This window comes from Mus caroli, chromosome 13 (genome assembly GCF_900094665.2).
Source record: "Mus caroli chromosome 13, CAROLI_EIJ_v1.1, whole genome shotgun sequence".
Lineage (NCBI taxonomy): Eukaryota > Metazoa > Chordata > Mammalia > Rodentia > Muridae > Mus > Mus caroli.
This window is the reverse complement of record NC_034582.1, coordinates 86308734-86330553: the sequence shown is the minus strand read 5'-3', so window position 1 is coordinate 86330553 and position 21820 is coordinate 86308734.

Below are 21820 nucleotides of genomic sequence, written 5' to 3'. Positions count from 1 at the left end.
GTGCTGGGTTCTGATGATGGTGAGTGGTCTTGGTTTCTGTTAGTAAGATTATTACGTTTACCTTTCGCCATCTGGTAATCTCGGGGTTAGTTGTTATCGTCTCTCTTTAAAGATTGGAGCAGATGCTGTGTTCTATTCACCAGAAGTCTTAAGATCCTGTGTCGGGTGTCCTGGGTAGCTGGCGGGTGTCAGCTGACCCTGCGCCCTTGCTCCTCCGGTGCTGGTCAGACCGGAAGAGACTTGTGGCCCTACTCAGGCCAGTTTTCTGCCTCCCCAACCAAAGCAGTCTCAGGTCCCACACGATTGGACTGGAGCAGAAGCTGTGTTCCACTCACCAGAAGTCTTAAGATCCTGTGGCGGGTGTCGTGGGTTGCTGGCGGGTGTCATCTGACCCCGTGCCCCAGCCACCCCGGTGCTGGTCAGACAGGAAGAGTGATTTTAAGTTTCTTGATGTGGGTGCTAGGATATGAACTTGGGTCTACTTGGAAAAATAACTAGTGTACATCTCTCCTTCTTTTCTGCTTTTAATTTTCATTTGTTATGCTGGCCTCAGCCCTACATGGGTTCTCAAGCTCCTGTAGTAAAAAAATATTACATAATCCCAGAGAGAGGTTTCTACCCATCCTAGATCATTGAGTCCCAGATAAAAAGCACACACAGCCTTTATATTGTTAAGTATGCCTTAGGCTGCCCAACAGCTGGGCAGCTGCCTACGCTCCAGGCTGTTATCTACCCTCCCATTCATAACCCCATCGTCACTCACCCTGTACTCTGTTCCATGTAGGGCGCTCTCAACTCCAACCAGGCAGCCCTATGGCCCCGCGTTTTCTTGCTCCCTAGCCCATGGCAGCTCTCCTTTCCCCTTTCCTCCAGGGCTGGCTTCTCCCTTTCATGGTGCTTTATTTTCTCCTCTCCTCTTTTCCAAGCCCACTGGGGTGGGGTGAGGATGGGGGATCAATCCCACCTATTTCTCTTCTATCCAGCTATTGGCTGTTGGCATTTTTGTTCACCAATCACAGTTAACTGGGGGCGGGGTCATTCAGTATCTTACCTTTGGATTTTCTTTGGGGCAAACAGTTTTGCACCCTACTCCACCCCCAACAGGCTTTAGCCTTTTATTGACCAGCTAGAATGGGGAGAGGGTTCATGTGATGTTAGATGAATTCATGATTGGAGGGGAACTCCTCTTGAGGAAGCAGTATTAACGTCAGAATACAAACAGCATCAGGCCAAACCACCACAGAGCCTTTCTAGTTTCTTTGGACATGGTGCTTGAAAGTGATTCACAAATGTATATGTAGACCAAACTGAGGTCATGGAAAACCCTTAAATCATACAGCCAAACTTTACTACCCACCAACTATATGATTTTGTTACTTAATTTCATGGGGCATTCCTTTTCTCCTCTGATAAAGACAGTCATAATGAGGTTGCAGTGACGTACCGAGAAAATATTTTCGAAACATCTCATCCATCCGGTAGGGGCAAAGAGGCAATGTTTGCTAGAGAGCTTTTTCAAAACCAGAAACAAGAGTTTCTGGTTTTGAAAACAAAATACTTAGAGTGGGATTCTAAAATGATTCTACTTTCATGGAAGGTAGAGATTGATTTTAAGCCCTCAGGGAAGATATGTAAGCAAGCGAACACCAGCCATGTGCTGGAGGAAAGGCAGTGCAGCCGAAGCCAGAGCAGTCAACAGCAACATATGGTAGGGACTGAAAGACAGCCATATCCCTCACCATCTAGGCAGGAAAATGGAACTGAGGTTTTTGATAGAAGAAATTCAATGTGGAGGAACTTCCAAAAACTGCATGGAGAGCTGAAAGTACAACCAGACCTCGGTGAGGCAAAGGAGAACTGACAAAGGGCAGGAATGAGCTACTGCTCTGTCTGTGACAGAGGACATGGGAGGGAGGAGGGAGAGCCAGCCAAGAGAACCAGAGAGCAGTGAGCCTGTACATAAGGACAGAGTTCTGCCTGATAGGCCACACACAGGGAGACAGAAGGGAAAAGAAATCCTGTGCACCTCCAAATATTGTTCTTCTAGGGGGTTGACATCTTTCTTAGAAACCAGTTGTCATTACACCTGTGGAAGGCAGCGTGGAGGGTGTGGGTCAGCTTCCTATTTCGTTAATGAAAATATCCAAGTTATAATTAAACAGGAAGAAAGTCTGTGGGTGTTAGAATTTTTTTGGTGGATGTCTTAGTCAAGGTTTCTATTCCTGTACAAACATCATGACCAAGAAGCAAGTTGGGGAGGAAAGGGTTTATTCAGCTTACTCTTCCATACTGCTGTTCATCACCAAAGGAAGTCAGGACTGGAACTCAAGCAGGTCAGGAAGCAGGAGCTGATGCAGAGGCCATGGAGGGATGTTCTTTACTGGCTTGCTTCCCCTGGCTTGCTCAGCCTGCTCTCTTATAGAACCAAGACTACCAGCCCAGAGATGGTCCCACCCACAAGGGGCCTTTCTCCCTTGATCACTAATTGAGAAAATGCCTTACAGTTGGAGGCATGGAGGCATCTCCTCAACTGAAGCTCCTTTCCCTGTGATAACTCCAGCTGTGTCAAGTTGACACAAAACTAGCCAGTACAGTGGAGTACCTTGGTGGGCCAAGGCCAAGGTATGCTGCAGAGATCACACCATGCATCAGATGTAACACAAGTGATTTATTGGGGGTGGGAGCAAAAGACCTGCTCAGAGTGGGAACAAGGGAGAGACAGAGACACAGAGAGACACAGAAACAGAGACACCAACAGAGATAGACAGACAGAAAGACAGACAGTCAGAGAGAGAAAGAGAGCACTCTGTGATGGCAGGAAACCTTCTACATGGTTAGCAACTGGTGCTGCCATAGCTGCTGATGCTCAGATGCTGGAGGTAGGCTAGGGCAGTGCTGACTTCTAATAATGGGTATTCCATGTCACAAGAGTAATGATCAGTCCAGAATAAAGTTGTGACAGCAAGACACAAATGTAAGTAATGGCTTACTACTGTAAGCAGATAAACTACATTTGTTTCATGGGCAACAGAGCCAAAAAGCAACTATAGTGGAACCATTTGCAACAGACCAAAGTGACATAGTTTGCACCAGATAGAAAGAAGATGCATTTAGGTAGCCAGAGCCAAGATTTGCCGATGGCTCTGAGAAACTATGAGGGGAAGGAGAGAGGCATAGGGCTGTGCCCAGTTTATTCTGTGCAACTGGAAGGATAAAGTCACTCATCAGAATGTGCAGGAAACTGGGGAAAAGGGGATTTCAGGAGCAGGGCTTTGGATTTTGATATGCCTAATTTAAATATTTTTGTTTTTAAAGTCCTTTTCAAAGCTGCCCCTTTTGTTTATTTGTAACACCCAGACAAGAGCCACAGCACTGAATGACACAGCTAACAGAAATCCCTCTGTCTGTTGTCCTTCAGCTCTGAGAAAGGCAGCAGCTAGGATTTGCCCACAATCTTCGCCCCAGACACAAGACAATGATATGGTACTTTTTGAAGAAACTAAATAACCCAAGAGGTAATTCCTGCAGATAGCAGCAGCTGGGGATTGGCCACAGGGATGTGAGTCCACAAGCATTGGAAAGCACTTCCTCACAAATCTACAAGCACATTCTCAGCCACAGTGGTAGCCCACCAACTACTATGCATGGAGAGAATGTACAGATGTAAAGACAAACAGACTTAGCTAAGATCAATGCTTTGCCCCAGAAATACAAGCAAGGAGATCACACACCACTGAGAATTGCCGCTGCCCCCCCCCCCCCCCCCCCCCCCGCCACCCTGCCCTGCCCTGTGGGAGGGGTGGGGGTGGGGTTTGTGAAATGGCTCAGCAGGTTCTGGCAATTGCTGCCAAGCCTGATAATCAGAGTTAGATCCCTTATCCTACACAGTGGGTGGAGAACACTGACTCCTGCAAGTTGCCTTCTGACCTCCATGCATGTGCCATGGGACACACGTGCCCATTCACACACACATGCTAAATGAGAATGTATGGAACAGTCTTTCAGAAACAACTGGGCCTTCTGAAGAACAGTTAACAGTTTATTTACATCATTGAAAACCGGCTCCAGTGGCCTTTAAGTAACAAGTTATGAAGAAAAAGAATCAGTACTAAATTTGACACAAATAAATGAAACATAGAAAAAAAAATCAGAACAAACAAGAGGGAGTCAAAAAGAGGATGCCAAAGTACTAGTCTAATAATGAACTTACTCGAATAAGGAGTAAACCAAAATTTTAAACCTTTTGTCATGAAATATAAGTACACTTACATCTGGTTGTACTCAATTCGAGCGCTAGAGTCTACAATCTCACTCTGAGCTGAGACCTACTAAATCACTTGACATTCAAGAAATAACAAAGGAGGTCACTGGAGGTCATAGCTGCAGATGGCTTGTTGGCATAATGAGATAATCTTTTCTACTTAAGAGCAGAATCGATTCTTTCTGCTCTGCGGTCCCACGTAAACAGTACCACATTTCCTGGATGGGAAAACAAATGACAAAATTTGTAGATTATTAAAGGAAATCTCAAAGAGCAGTAGTATTAATCATGTTGAAGGGTTCCAAGTTGAAGTTTTTTTCTTAATTTTCTTAGTCAACACTGTGTGTGAGTGTGTGTGTGTGCATGCACTGGGGAAAGAAAGACACAGAAAGGAAAAGAAAGGGAGAGAGGATTCTAGTGAGAATATTTGAGGGGGAAGGAAATAGGCTTGGTTCTAACATTGTTCCTATTGAAATGAAATAGGCCTGCAGTTAGGAAGAGAAGTGTATGGGAATTGTGTGCTGTTTGATTTTTTTCTAAACCTAAATGTGCTTTAAAACAAGTACATTAATGTTAAAAATTACTTAATATCTCTGTATTGGTTAGTTTTAATCAATGTGACACAAACTAGTGTCACCTAGGAAGAAGAGCCCTCAGTGGAGGACTTGCTTTCATCGCAATGACCAGGGGGCGTGTCTATAGAGTTTTTTAATTTACATTTTTTTCATATAATATACTTTGGCTAAGTTCTCTCACAGTTCCTTCCAGATCTTTCCCACCTCTTGTCCTATTTCTCACAAAAGAAAGAAAGAAAGAAAGAGAGAAAGGAAGGAAGAAAAGAGAAAAAGAAAGAAAGAAACTGAAACAACACAAAAACACACACGCACACATACACACACCTACACAAACCAGAAAAAAAAAAAAACTCTGAAAAAAAATCAAAACAAACTAAAGACTAAGACAGAAAAAAAGCCCAAAGAAAGCAAAATACCATTGATCTCATTTTGTATTGGCCAAACTACTCCTAGGAATGGGGCCTTCCCTGAAGGGTGGTTGATACACCCAGTGAGAGTCCATTGGAGAAAACTTTGCCAGCTGGTATCAATTGCAGATAGGTTCTTGGATATGAGTGGGAACCCATGTCCTCTCAGCCTTGGAACCCCATCTGGCTTGAACCTGTGCAGGTCTTGTGCACAGTCCTTGTGAGTTTATATGTGCACCAGTTAGGTTGGTGCACTGTTTCCTTGGAGTCATACATCACCGCTGGTCTTATAATCTTTCTGCCTCCTCTTCTACAAGTTTCCTGAGCCTTGAGGGGAGGAGTTTGATGAAAATCGCATTTAGGCCTGGACGTGACTAAGTCTCTGCTTTGTTCAGTTGGGTCTGCGTTAGTTCCTGGCTATGGTAAGAAGAAGCTTCTCTGACTGAGAGTGTAAGACCCTAAGGCCTTAGTACTGAGTGCACGACCCCTAAAAACACAACGTGATGATAGATCGCTGTAATGGCAAGAGGTTTATTGTTCTGACAGTATGGGGTGGCTCAGCCTCAAGTAGCGCCGAGATTTCAGGTTTATTTTTAATTTCTTTGCCCCCTGAAGTCAGGAGGCCTTGCTGCTGATAGATCGCGCCATGCACATGTGCAGTGGTGAAGGCATCCTGCTGTCAGTGTAGATATTGACCTTCTTGTCCTTGGCCAATTCTAATGCTTCTGTGAGTGCAACAAGTTCAGCCTTCTGGGTGGACGTCCCTTCAGGCAAAGCCTGTGCCCATACAATGTTATGCCCATCAACCACTGCTGCTCCTGCCTTTCGCAGTCCTCCCTCTATAAAACTGCTCCCATCTGTGAACCATGTGATTTCAGCATCTGGGAGAGGCAGATCCAACAGGTCTTTACGCCAGCCATGGGTCTTGACTAGTACCTGCTTACAGTCATGGTTGGGAGGCTCTAGGTCTGGATCTGGTAGCAGCGTGGCAGGGTTCAGGCTGGCAGGTTGGGTGAATGTTATTCTATCAGAGTTGCGCAACAGAGTCTGATAATGTGTCATGTGAGCATTAGTCAACCAAATATCAGGGGGCTGATGAACTACACTTTCTAGGGCAAGCAGTGCTGAGATCACCAAGTTCTGTCCCAGAGTCAATTTATCTGCGTCCCTGACCAATAATGCCATAGCAGCCACTATACGCAGGCAAGTAGACCATCCTGCAGCCACAGGGTCTAATTTTTTAAATAGGTATGCCATAGGTCTTTTCCAGGGCCCCAATCTCTGAGTAAGAATCCCTTTGGCAATACCTTTGTTCTCAGTCACAAATAGATGGAAGGGCTTAGTCACATCCGGGACGCCCAAAGCTGGAGCTGACATTAGGGCAGTCTTAATGGCGTCGAAGGCCTGTTGTTCTTTATTTCCCCATAAGAAGGGCTGTTTATCTCTTCTGAGAGGGTAAAGTGGGGCTGCTAATTCAGCAAAGCCTGGAATCCACAGTCTACAAAAGCCCAGGAACTCTCTAACTTGTCTTGAACTGGTTGGTGGAAGAATATGAAACACAGTCCCTTTTCTAGCTTCAGAGAGCCACAGTTGCCCCTCTTTTATTAGGTAGCCCAAGTAACTGACCTGATGCTGGCAGATCTGGGCTTTCTTGGCCGATACTTGATACCCCAATTTCCCAAGCTCTGCCAGCAGGCATCGAGTTCCTTGGAGGCAAAGTTCTCTGCTGGATGAACCAGCCAGCAGAAGGTCATCTACATATTGCAAGAGGGTTACCTACAGGTTGGAGGCTCTGAATGCAGCCAGATCCTGATGTAAGGCTTCATCAAAGATGGTAGGAGAGTTTTTAAATCCATGAGGCAGGCGAGTCCAAGTCATCTGTCCAGTTGTTTCCAACTCAGGATCTTTCCACTCAAAAGCAAAGTACTTTTGGCTTGAGGAAGTCAGAGTCAGGCAGAAGAAGGCATCTTTAAGATCTAATACCATGTACCAAGCCTGTTCTGGTGACAGCGTGCTCAAGAGGTTGTAGGGGCTGAGTACTGTTGGGTGCAAGTCAGCTACCCATTTATTTACCTCTCTCAGATCCTGAACTGGATGGTAGTCATCGGACCCTGGTTTTCGCAGGGGAAGGAGATGGGTATTCCAATCAGATTGACACCTTCTCAGAATGCCCAACTGGAGGAGGCGCTGGATATGATGTGTTATCCTGTTTTGAGCTTCTTTAGGCATAGGGTATTGTCAGACCATTATGGGGGAGGCCTGGGCTTTAAGTTTTACATGGATGGGGGGGCTGATACTTGGCCCTCCCTATGCCTGCTGTCTCTGCCCAGGCTTCCGGGAACTCACAGAGCCACTTTTTCATTTCTCTATTTTGGGGTTTAAATGTGCTCATAGAGTTTAGACTCATCTTCTAGTTTAACAGTCAGGACTTGTATGGGCTCTCCTTTCTGACCTTTAACCACAGGCCCTTTGGGAGAAAGTGGATTTGGGCCCCTAATTTGGTGAGAAGATCTCGTCCCGACAGTGAGTAGGGACATTCTGGTACAACAAGGAATGAGTGGGATACCCAGCCCACACCCAGGTCCACTTTCTTCAGGTAGTCCATGGATATTGTTTACTCCCAGTAGCCCCTTGGACCCATGATCTTTTGGGAGATGGGGTCCATCAGTTTGTAGTAAGACTGAGTGTTGTGCTCCTGTATCCACCAAGAAGCAGGTGAGTTTCCCCTCCACTCTGAGAGTTACCCTAGGTCCAGGGAGGGGGTTCAAATCCCATCCCCACTAATCACTGTCTTCTTCATGCACCACCAACACCTTGGGGTGTGGGACTCTCTTTTTCTTTGGCCTATTGGGACATTCTTTTGCCCAATGTCCCTTTTCTCTGCAGTACGCACACTGGTCTTTGGCCAGGGGTTCTCGTCTGTTGCCAGGTTCTATCTTATTAGATTCTTGAGGCTCTCTAGCTTCTTTCACTATGGTGGCCAGGATTCTATGAAAATTTCTTTCCTGTCTCTTGTCTCTCTTCAGCTCCCTAGTTTCCCGTTCGTTCTGCCTTCTCTCTCCTTTCTCCTCCACTGACTCTCTATTATAGAACACATTCTCAGCTACTTGCATAAGTTCCCTCAATGACTTATCTTGTAACCCTTCTAACTTCTGCAACTTCCTCTTAATATCTTTGGTGGACTGATCTATAAATGCTACAGTAACAGTAGCCTTATGTTTTTCTGATGTAGGGTCATAGGGTGTAAACTGATGGAACACCTCCATCAGGCAATCAAGGAACACTGAGGAAGATTCTGTTGAGCCCTGGACCGTTTCCCTTACCTTGGCCAAATTGGTGGGGCATTGTGCTGTGCCTCGGAGACCCATCATTAGAGTCTGGTGGTAAACCTTCAGGTGCTCCCTACCTTTAGGAGAGTTGTAGTTCCATGAAGGCCTAGTAAAGGGAAACCCAGCATCTATCTCACTGGGCAGAAGGGAAGGTCTCCCACCTGGTTCAGGTACATTCTTCCTACTTCCTTCCTTGGGATGCTGGCAGTCATCCCAAGTCGGTTGGTGGGAGAAGAGAACAGAATCCACAAGATTAGTAAAAGCCTGGGGGTTTTCAGAGAAGGGGGTGGATATGAGTTTTCCAACTATAGAGATTGGCCCAGGAAAATGGCTAATACTGGAGAGGTTGGTTGCCTTGGTCATCTGGGATGCCTTAGGCCCAGAGGGGGTAAAATGGGGGCATCAGGGGTCCCTGCCTGCCTACTCTGTATCCCAGCTGCCAGGCCTTGGTTCCCAGTTGCTCCTGTCTCCAACCCCTGGGGAGCCTGTGCCAGCAGAGCCAAAGGGGCCATGGGCTCTGGGGCAGGTGCCCCGCCCTGCAGGGACAGCACTGTGGGCTGAGTGGGGGGATAAGGAGGAGGGGGATCTAAAAGAAGTAGGTCTGTATCTCTGGAGGGCAGAACAGTCTTCTTTTATGTCTCAGCTTTCACAGCACATACTCTCAACAGGCCTGGATCTGAAAGTGAAACAAAAGGGCAAACCCATGATGGTTGTGAAAGGACCAAGTCCTCCCAGACAACAATATAAGGAACCTGGTTGGGGTGTCCTCCCGTGTCCCGTCCAGCAGGACTCAGTTATTTGTGGGTGCAAGGGGGACCGTAAACCTGGGAGAAAATGGGATGGAAGAGAAAAGAGGAGTGGAGACCAAGTAGAACATTCCTATCAAGGTCTCCATTTATTAGGCAGAAACACCGGGTTTTAAAGCATACATTGAGGGGAATAGGGAGGGGTTGAGGGGGAATTAACAAAGAACAAAGAAGTGGGCATCAGGGGTCACAAGGGCTGAAGTCAGGCTCCAGACTCCTCCTTAACAGCCTTGGGTGTCAGGCCGGGCTCAGCACATAACTCATGTCCTTGGAAGTCATGGGAGTCAGGAAGAGATAAGGAAGAGGGGACTATAATTCATCTTTTACAGCCTCTGGTGCCAGGAACAGAACAGGGAGAAGGGAGTGATGACCCGCTCCTTAGCATAAGGCCATTTGGCTTGTCAGGGTGGGAGACTGTGAAAAGCTCACTTTTTTATAGTATGGTCTCTAACACTCCCAGTCCCAGGAAAATCTTCTCTTTAACCTCTTCTATCTTTTCTAAAAGGAAGGAGCCCTCAGGCAGCCATCCAGTCTGAAAGGATGGCCACTCCAAAGCACACAGAGTCTGCTGCTTTCCCTTTTTTAACTTCAACAGACAAATTGTGTGCCCTAGCTTTTATGTCTGTCCAGTGGTCCAGGGTAATAGTTAAGGGGGTAGAAGTCATCTGTCCCATCATCTCGTAAAGATAAAGCATCACAGTAACACCACAGACAACAAACAAGATGCACAAAACCAACACAGAGAGTCCTAGATGCAATTCCCACAGAAGCCTGATACTATCCATACCAGGCAGTAGCTGACTCCTAGCTACCACTGGGTTGAGAAGGACCACCTATGATCCAACCTCCCAGCATGAATCTGGAGTGTTCTCCAGTTTCCTGTGGCCTATGAGGTCTCGTCACATCTGCACATCACAATGACCACCCAGATGGTTCTCTCTCACGAGAAGATTCCCAGAACCTGAGACTGATTGGTCCCCTCCCGGAACCAAAACTGCCTCTCAAACAACAAATACAGACAATGGACACAGACAACACGAAACAGAAAGTAACACAGACCTGCTGGAGCATACCTCCAATCTTTTCACCAATTGTGGGTCTGGGGAAGAGCGATCTCGCTGGGGCCTCCAATGTAAGACCCTAAGGCCTTAGTATTGAGTGTGCAACCCCCCAAAACACAACTTGACGATAGATCACTACAATGGCAAGATGTTTATTATTCCAACTTGTGTGGGGTTGCTCAGCCTCACACGCAGGGAGAGTCAACCCTGAATTCAAAAAGCACAGCTGTTTTATATTCTTTTTTATGGTGAGTTGACCAGCCACATTATAATTGGTCAGCAAAGCAGCAGTATATTTTTAAACTTAGTGGTCATGGAGAATTCTGGCAGCAATGTCAGGGTAGTTTGTGGGTTTTCTTGGAATTCAGTGAGGGGCGGGGTGGGGGAATTTTTCTGAAAACTGTTGTTTTTGTTATGGTTATTTTTCTGAGAACAGCTAACCTTGTTTTGGCAGCTGTAGACTTGGTCTGGTCATTTTGACTGCTAAAACTATACAGTTTGGAAAGTCCCTTCAAAGGGAAAGAGGCTGGGTGGTCTTGAATTTATTTTGGATTCTACAAGGGATGAACAAGGCACTGATCTGTGGGTATGGCAGTCTGCCTTCAGGAGGTATTTTGTTGCTATGTTTATTTTAGCAGAACAACAACAGTAGGTTTTCCTTTAGGCCTGTGACCTATCTAGTCGAAGGCTCTTGGCCATTTTAACTAGGTCAGTTCTGTGTTCCCTATCATGGAGTAGGCTTTAAATCTAACCAGAAAGTGATTGACTATTACCATAACATTGTTACCACTAATGCACTAGTATGCCTTACAGGTTGCAAGGCTACAAAGCTGAGTGACCTTGATGACTACCTTTCTCCTCCAGTAGTGTGCAGAGTACTTCCCAGTACTATCTCTGCTACCATACTTTCCCCACCATGATGGACTGTATATCCTAGAACTGTAAGTCAAATAAGCCCTCTCTTCCTTAAGATGCTTTATGTCACAGCAACAAGAAAGATAATTAACATATCCTCCAGTTATTATATTTAAATATTTGCATGACCTTGAATTGGGAGTGTACTTTTCTATCCCTTAACCTGTTGTACTGGCTGGTTTTGTGTCAACTTGACACAAGCTGGAGTTATCATAGAGAAAGGAGCTTCAGTTGATGAAATGCCTCCAGAGATCCAACTGTAAGACATTTTCTCAATTAGTGATCTAGGGGGAAAAGCCCCTTGTGGGTGGTGCCATCCCTGGGCTGGTAGTCTTGGGTTCTATAAGAAAGCAAGCTGAGCAAGCCGGGGGAAGCAAGTCAGTAAGGAACATCCCTCCATGGCCTCTGCATCAGCTCCTGCTTCCTGACCTGCTTGAGTTCCAGTCCTGACTTCCTTGGTGATGAACAGCAATGTGGAAATGTAAGCTGAATAAACCCTTTCCTCCCCAACTTGCTTCTTGGTCATGATGTTTGTGCAGGAATAGAAACCCTGACTAAGACACCTGTACTTCTTCATATAGCTACCTTTGGCAGATGAAAATAAGGGAGCTTAAAAAAGTAAAGGCTTGAAATGAGTAATCAGGCTTGGTCTCTGATCTTCCACTTTTTGCCAAGAGGATAGTTTGTGGGTTCAAGGCAGATAAGAAAACCAAGGCACACACCTGAACCATGCCTACAGCTTGGAGCCAAGGCCAAGTGTGTCCAGTCTAGAGCACCATGAATGGACCCAAAGATGCATGAGCAAGAAACAGGTGCTTTTTATTACAAGCTTACTAAGCTTTCTGTGGGTCCTTACAGAGGATCATAGCTGTGATAGTGGGGTAATATCAAAGCAAATGCTCTTCCCAATTCAAATAGATTTTACCCTTTAGCACATTTCTTAGGGATGAGATTTTGGTAATGAAGTTCAGATAAATGCTACAAAGTATATTATTAAAAATGATTCCTGGGCTGGCAAGATGGCTCAGCAGGTAAGAGCACTGACTACTCTTCTGAAGGTCCAGAGTTCAAATCCCAGTAACCACATGGTGGCTCACAACCACCAATAATGAGATCTGACACTCTCTTCTGGTGTGTCTGAAGACACCTACAGAGTACTCATTTACAATAATAAACAAGCAAGGCCAACCAGAGTGAGCAGAGGTCCTAAATTCAATTCCCAACAACCACATGAAGGTTCACAACTACAGTGTACTCATATACATAAAATAAATAAATATTAAAAAAATGATTCCTAAGAGATGACTCAGCAGTTAATAGTATTCAGTGATATTGCAGAAAACCTGAACTTGTCTGTCTTAGTTACTTCTTTACTGTAATAAAACCCATGACCAAAAGCAGCTTGGGGAGGAAAGATTTATTTGACTTACATATCCTGAATTATATCTTATAGAGGAGTGGTTCTGATGCCTTGATCGGGAATCTGCATATCCATACACTAAGGTCCTTATCCCCAATTGGTTCTTGATCAAGCAATAAAGATGCCAGCAGATAATGGCTGGATGGGAAAAAAAGAGGTGAGAATTCCAGGTTCCCAAAGGCTAGGGGAGAGGAGAGGGCAGGATAGGGAGATTGAGATACTTGGAGGAGAAAGGTGGAAAAGACTCACAGCTGCAGAGGAGATTTTCCAAAATATAGACAGAAAGGGAGAGCAGCCCATGGAAGGGCAGCTTGACAGCATCCTGGGCAGCAAAACCAATGGGCTTCACAGAAGGTAACCAGGCAACTAAATTGGAGGAGATTTAGAGGCGTTGAGCTAGGAGAAAAGGTAAGGGTGTGCTCGCCATGGGAGGCTTAGAAAATCCCAGCCATTGAGCCAGTAAGGCAGGTTAAAAATGAACTAATGTGTATGTGTCTTTCATCTGTGGATCCAAGAGTACCCAGGCTGGTGGCTGGTAACACGGCCCGCCTTGAAGCATTAAAGCAGGGTAGGAAAAAACTACAAGCTATAATATCTGTTGAAGGCTTCCTGGGCAGGAACTTGGAGGTATTTGCTGGTGCAGAGGCCATGGAGGACTGCTGCTTACTGGTTTGCTCAGCCTGCTTTGTTATAGAGCTCAGGATCACCTACAGTGGCTTCTCCACGTCATTGCTAATTTAAAAAAATGCCCTTATAGGCTTGCCTACAGCCAGATCTCATGGAAGCATTTTTCAACCGAGGTTTCCTCCTCTGAAATGACTCTAGCTTGCATCATGTTGACATAAAATTAGCCAGGACAGAGTCCCAGCATCCACATCAGGAGGATTACAACTCTCTGTAACTCCAGCTTCAGGAAAATCTGATACCATTTACTGTTGGCCTTTGCAGGGCCCCACCCCCCAACCTCTCCTCTTCCACACATACACACTTGAAAATATATTAAGTATTTCCTTCTTAGATGGTAGAAATAGGTACAGATACTTTGTTGCCTCACGGCTTTTCCCTCAGGTAGCCAGGCCCATTGTGCAACAGCTGGGCTGGAGGGAGGAAAGCTTAGCTAGGTGTGGGTGAGTACAGTGCAAAATCTCAGTTGGCAATGAGTTTGCAGGCAATAAACACACCTGGGAACACCTTTGGAAAAATTGATTCCTTTATTAGAAGGGCAAATGGATATTTATGCCCCTGGGGAGGTTGCCAGTGTCTTTGGGGCAAGGTTTGTGTGGCTGTGCACCACTGACAGGGGTGTTGGAAGATGCTTCATCTACATACTCAGGGGTTGAAGGGTCTGAGGGTCAGAAGAAACCTTACAAGGCCGTTTTTGTGTGTCAACTTGACACAAGCTGGAGTTATCACAGAGAAAGGAGCCTCCCTTGAGGAAATGCCTCTGTGAAATCTAGCTGTAAGGCATTTTCTCAATTAGTGATCAAGGCGGGTAGGGAACATTGTGGGTGGTGGCATCCCTGGGCTGGTGGTCCTGGGTTCTATAATAAAGCAAGCTGAGCAAGCCAGGGGAAGAAATCCAGTAAGCAGAACTCCTCCATGGCCTCTGCATCAGTTCCTGCCTCCAGATTCCTACCCTGTGTGAGTTCTAGTCCTGACTTCCTTTGGTGAAGAACAGCAATGTGGAAGTGTAAGCTGAATAAACTCTTTTCTCCACAACTTGCTTCTTGGTCATGGTGTTTTGTGCAGGGATAGAAACCCTGACTAAGACAAATTGGTAACAGCACAGTGGGGCATTCAAACAAGGAGTGAGGCTTAATAACTGTCAGGGTAATAAATTCTTACTAGGGTTGATGGTGGGGAAGCAGGCTTTATAGTGCCAGGTTGGGAGGATGAAAGTAGCCACCTCCTGCCATCATTGTGCTTGGAGTATCCAGGATTGAAGCTCCCTCCACCCTTCCACTGTAACCTTGGGCCATTATGGTCCCCAAATATTTTATTTATCTATATAGGAAGTTGATGTATAAAGGACCATTGACTATTGATTTGAAGATCAGGTTCTCTGATTTTTTTAAACAGTATTTTCTCATGTAGAAATGAAGTAAGCATATAGACTTTTCTTTTTCTTTTCTTTTCTATTACTTTCTTTTCTTTTCCTTTTTTGTTTTTTGAGACAGGGTCTCACTACAATGTAACCTTTGCCATCCCGAAACTCATCATATAGACTAGGCTGGCCTTGAACTCACAGAGATTCATCTACCTCTGCTTCCTGAGTTCTGGGTTTAAAAGCATGAGCCACCACACTCAGCTATGCAGATAGTATAAAGTACTGTATTATTTCCAGATTTGGCTAACTGAAGGGAAAAAAATTATACAGCTAGTTCCAAGAAACAAATAATCTTGGAATTTCTGTAGTTATTGTTGATGATGATGACAATGATGATTTTTTTTTTTAAGATTTGTTTATTATATGTAAGTACACTGTAGCTGTCTTCAGATACTTTGTTTTCCTTCTTTCTCTGGCTCCGGTCACTCCAGCCCAAAGATTTATTTATTATTATATGTAAATACACTGTAGCAGTCTTCAGACACCTCAGAAGAGGGCATCAGATCTCATTACAGATGATTGTGAGCCACCATGTGGTTGCTGGGATTTGAACTCAGGACCTTTGGAAGAGCAGTCAGTGCTCTTAACCCCTGAGCCATCTCTCCAGTCCTGAAAATGATGATTTTAAACACAGGATCCTACATTGTAGTCCAGGGTGGCCTGAAAATATTACATAGCCCAGACTGGTCCTGAACTCATAGCAATCCTTCTGCCTCATCCTCCTGAGTGTTGGAATTATCAGTGAACCACTACACTCTCCTTTTAGGCTTGTTTATGTTTTTATTTTATTACATTTCTTTATTTATTTTCATGTATGTGTATATATGGGGTACATGTGTGTCATGGTGCAAGTGTGGATGTCACTGGACAGCTTCCAGGAGTTGATTTTTTTCCTTTTACAATATGGGGACCAGAGTTTCAACTCCAGTCCTGAGGCCTGGGAGTAAAGCACCTGTACCCACTATCTTAGTTAGGATTTAACTGCTGTGAAAAGACACCACGACCAAGACAACTCTTATAAAGAACAACATTTAATTGGGGCTGGCTTACAGATTCCAGGTTCAGTCCATTAAGGCAGTGTGCAGGCAGGCATGGCACTGGAGGAGCTAAAAGTTCTACATCTTGTTCTGAAGGCAGACAGGAGAAAACTGGCTTCCAGGCAGCTAGGAGTAGGGTCTCAAAGACTTCCCCACAGTGACACACTTCCTTCAGCAAGACCACACCTCCTAACTGCCATATCTGATAGGCCAAGCATATTCAAACCACCACTGCTAAAATAATTATTTTAAGGAATAAATTCTGGCAGCAGGTTTACTACCCACCCCAATGGTTTACATTTCCAAATGAGGCATACACACACTAAGTCATTATATTTTGATATGCCTGTCTAACTTCCTTGTGGTTAATCCATCTCCTGTCAATAACCCTGAGTTATTACTTACTAAACCCGGAGGGCTGCCCAACTGGGCAACACTCTCCTGGCTCCTTCACAAGTCAGCCATGTCTTTCTGTCCTGAACTCTTCTCAAGTATGGTGTTTCTCCTCTCTTCCACACTCTCCCAGCATGGTGGATTTTCCTTCCCCTCTCCTGGTCCCTAGCTCTGGAATTCCAAAAACCTGCTTCTGTCTGTCCTTCCCAGCTATTGGCTGTTGGCATTTTTATTTATCAATCAGAACCATCTTGGAGGGCAAATTCCCAGAAGCAGACACTCAAGTAGGTACGTTTTTGGGGGAACATAATTAGTATTAGAATATAAGCAGCTACATACAATATCCACTAAGCCATCTTACAGGCTTTCCTATTAGTTTTAAATTAACTTATCTAGGAATTAGAGCGAAGGCTCATTGATTAAGAGTACTTGCTGCTCTTCCAAAGGACTAGAGTTTAGTTCTCAGCACCGAATCATGTGACTCACAGCTGCCTAAAACTGCAGCTCCAGCGACTGCTACTCACTTTTCTGTACATACTTGGCATACACTCACACAGACACATACAGATAAATAAAAATAAGATATTTTAAAAGTAGTTAAGGTATTTACTACTATAACAAGTCGTGCTTCAATTAGTTTTTATAATTTGGGCATTTTTATAATTATAATCACCTTATAACTAAGGTAATTTTAAAAATTAAATTATAATTTAATTCTATCATTAAAGAAGTCAATACATTCATATGCAGTTAGAATTAGCATCACGAATAGAAGCTATAAAACTTCACAGTAAATATTTAACTTTCAGTGTCAAATATATTTTGTGTACTTATCTACCACCAAACCCAGAAGGAAAAAAATCCATGACAGAAGTAAGAAGAGAAAAACAATTAGCTTTATATCCTCAGCTTATGAGATGTTTTTACATATTTAACAATTTAAAGACTGAAAACTATAACCAAGCTATAACATTACATCTAACTGTTGCTTTGTTTTGTTTTGTTGAGACTGGCTTTCTCCGTGTAGACCTGGCTGTCCTGGAACTCACTCTGTGGATTAGGCTGGGCTTGCGCTCTGAGATCCCTCTGCCTCTGCCTCTCAAGTGCTGGGATTAAAGTTGCGTGGCATCACCACTCCGTCCTATATTATTTTTATCTTAATGTGGTTATACAGTCTGTAGTTTACTGAGATACTTATACATTTAAAAATTTACACCCATTTTAATACATAACAAAGAAATGTTTTTGGCTAATGGAAGACAAGTTAGCCACTTTCTTAGACACTGAAAGTCGAAGGGACTGCACCACACATTAAAAAACAAACAATAGGAAGAAAAAAAATCCTCCAAAAATACTGTCCGAGTATCTGAAAGTGCTGTTGTGTACATAACCCTGCATGTGCCACCCCATCCTTTTGTAGTGTTCAAACCCAGAATCTCCCTATACCAGGCAAGTGTTCTACCAATGAACCATCCCACATGACCTCACTGTTAACCCGGGCTGCATTACCTCAACCCAGCATCATGGCTTATGTTAAATATGCAGGAATACTTATTAATAACAACATATCTTGAGCTTATATTTAGAGCCCTTTTAAAAAGTGTAGTTGATGTGATAGTCCAAGAAGTTCCCTGATTTGGAGTATTTCTAAGTTTCAGGAATATTCTAAGGAATATTCAGATCTTATAGAATAACATTCTATAAAATATATTGATGTGGGGCTGGTGAGATGGCTCAGTGGGTAAGAGCACCCAACTGCTCTTCCGAAGGTCCAGAGTTCAGATCCCAGCAACCACATGGTGGCTCACAACCATCTGCAATGAGATCTGGCGCCCTCTTCTGGAGTGTCTGAAGACAGCTACAGTGTACTTACATATAATAAATAAATAAATCTTTAAAAAAATATATATTGATGTGTTTATCAAAATCTTTTGATTGCAAATTGTACTGAAAATTTACATAAAGTGTTTATCAGTCAACATTCTGAAACCCTGAACATTGAACTTAGAAATACAGTAGAAATATATTTGCTGGGGCCAGAGGGATGGTACAGCAGTTAGAAGTACTTACTACTCTTCTAAAGGTCTCAAGTTTGGGTCCAAACCCCAGTGTTAGTCAGTTTACAGCTTCCTGTACCTCCAACTCCAGAGGAGCTGACTCCCTATTCTGGCCTCCTTGAGCACTTGCACACACACGCACACACACATGCACACGCACAAGCACACATCAGTTAAAAATAAATCTTGTAAAAAATACTCCTGAAAACTTATCAAGTGAAAATCTACATGAAAATTCTCTATTGAGTTAATGAAAATAAGCTTAAGTAGATCTTAATATAAAAATCAGAAGTTGCATGAAGTTCCTATAGCATGGTAAATCAAGACTGAAATAGATATCCTATAAGTGCATACTAACATGCATAATAAATGTGTCTGTCATTGCCGTTCAAGGCCAGGGGAAGGACTCTTTAATAATTGACAGTAGGATGAGTGATGGACTCTGGGAAATCCAAGATGCTTGGATGTTTATGTCAGGCCCTTGTCAGGTTGCAGATAGGAGTCTGATGGCCCTCTTTGTATTCCTAATGACTCTGGCTTCTGGGTGGAGAATGAGTTTGAGAGGGATGGGAACAGAAGTGGGAGGTCAGTTGAGAGGCCACAGCAGAGGAAAGGAAGGTTAGCGTAAGTCCGGGACAGTAGCAGAAACAGCAAGGAATGACTTGACAGTAGGCTGGACAGGAGGAAGGAGATCAGGAGTTCAGTCTTGGGAATGCTGTGTAAGAGAGGTCTTACCATTTCAGGGGTGAGGAAAGGGGAAGAGAAAAGTTGTCTAGGACCAAGTCCTGCCAACAGTTCCCGTCTGGCTCATCTCACCCAAATAAGGAGCTCAAGCCTGCACAGATCCTCCATATCTAGCACCTGTCAGCGTCAGGCTCTTCTTGCAGAGTGAGATCCAGGCTGGTTAATACCTAAGCTTAGCTGTGAGTTGTAGCTGTGGTGGTGTTCAAGGGTCAAGTTCGACCACCAGGGAAAGACCAATCCACAGAGGCACATTATGGTCTGCATCTGTGAGAAGGACACATGCATATCTGTACTTTCCTTAGGCAGCATGTAAGTCCAGACCCCCACAAGGCCCCTTCCCTGTTGAGTTGCCCTCAAACTACCTTGGTATAGTGATGGCAGCTTCTAATTTGTTTTTGGAATTTGTTCCTTTTTAAAAAAAAAAAAAAATATATATATATATATATATAAAAGGTTTATTTATTTTATGCATACACATAAAATACACTGTTGCTTTTTTCAAACACACCAAAGGAGGGCATTGGAACCTACTGTAGATGGTTGTGAGCCACCATGTGGTTGCTGGGAATTGAACTCAGGACCTCTGGAAGAGCAGTCAGTGTTCTTTTTGTTTCTCTGTGCAGTCCTGCTGTCCTGGAACTCACTCTATAGACCAGGCTGGCCTCGAACTCAGAAATTCCACCCGCTTCTGCCTCCCAAGTGCTGGGATTAAAGGCGTGTGCCACCCCTGCCCGGCCCGCAGTCAGTGCTCTTAACTGCTGAGCCATCTCTCCAAGCCCAGTGCTTGGTCTTGGTTAAATAGTATTTCTATGTATCTTGCTTTGGGAATAGAGATAGGAAGAGAGCAGAATTGAGTTAACTTTGAGGGTTACGAACCACAGCTAGAATCAAAACAAACTGTTGGATTCCAGAATGCATAATTTTTTATCACTTATGCCATAAATCCATGACATTTTTTTTTCTTTTCTAGCTTGAGTTTTTGCCAGCCTTAGCATCAAATTGGGAATGTGGTTGTCATGGCAACTAAACTTTCTGGTTTGATGCTTCCATTATTGTTTTATTATTATGTCAGACATTTTATTTAAAGACATTTTTCCTGTATATTTTCAATCTGCTGTATGATGAATCTATAGTTGTAGGAGTCCCAGATATGGAGGGTCATTTGTAGGCCTTAAGAGAACATATATAAAGCTGGAATAACATATTTAAGTTCTAGGGTTGGCAGACAAGGTAATACACATTTATATTAGGTGAGATGCGTAAGTTCATGGAGAATGGGATTTGAGGACAAAACATCTGGAGGAAGTGGAAAAGGTGGAGTAGCACAGGTGATGCAGAGGTCACAGCAAAGGAAAACCTGATTCTGTAGCAAGAGTGAGCTGCCTGCAGGGCAGGGAGCCTCTGGCTCGAGGTGAACTTATCTAGAGATGAGCGAGGTGTCGCACTCTGAAGAGCAAGGCTAAAGAAGCAGATTATATAACACCTAGGAAGAAGTTACAGTGTGAGAGCTGGGGGTCGAGGGTCTGAGGTTAACTAGGGACAAGGTCAATAAAGTTTCAAGTCTCAATATGTGCAGTGGAAGGGTCACAGTTCAGGAAAAGGCAGCATAGTGCCCACCTTGAGCAAATGATCCAGTCTCCTGGTACAGTGAGTGCTGGAAGCAGAACTAGACTGGATCCAAAACAACACTAAGCTTTTGAGATGGGGTTTTGCTATCGCTTGGTTTCTCCCACAGGGAACAATGTTATTAGATTCCATACTATGAGCAAAAATACTAAGTTTCTAAAGGAAAGGAAACTCGGTACATTTATGTTTTCAGTAGGATTTGTAAGCATGTTAACCCGTTAGTTTTAGTTGCTGAGTTTCAGTTTTGCAGCAGATACTGTGCTAACTACTGCATGCTGTTGTGAGACTTCAGGGAAAAGGATTAATTAGATGGACTGGGCTCTGAAGAGGGATCTGGGAATCATTAGCACATGGTGATACTAATGGAAGGCGTCAGTGAATGAAATCATCTCTGTGGGGATCCAAAGGAAGAGAAAAGGACCTGTGAAGGGGTCTGTCCTTAGGTGTTCCATTGGAGGAGCAGCTCCCAAAGGTGCCGCAGACCCTCTGGGTCCCTGTGTCTGCATGGAACGGGTCTCTAGTCTCGGGTAGGCAAAGCATGGAAGAATGAGTGACAAACACACACAGGAGAGTTTGTGTGGAATCTGAGTGTAATTTTTTTTTAAGATTTATTTATTTATTTATTATATGTAAGTACACTGTAGCTGTCCTCAGACACTCCAGAAGAGGGAGTCAGATCTCGTTACGGATGGTTGTGAGCCACCATGTGGTTGCTGGGATTTGAACTCCTGACCTTTGGAAGAGCAGTTGGGTGCTCTTACCCACTGAGCCATCTCACCAGCCCCCTCTGAGTGTAATTTTACAACTCGAGCATCAGACTTTTTATACAGAAGACAATAAAGAAGTTGGGTGACATACCCGCAAGGTACAAATGAGGTAACCGGATGCTTAATGATTCTTACACAGAACAGAGAAATGAAAACGCAAAGATCGGAAGGAACTGGGCAATAAAATAATTGAGACAAAGTCAGCCCTATCTAAGGTCAGCTATAGTCATAGAAGCCAGGTGTGAGAACTTTTTACTCCTAGGGCAAGGGCTTTCACACCCAAGTCATGGTTCTAACTAGGGAGTTCCGTTCTAG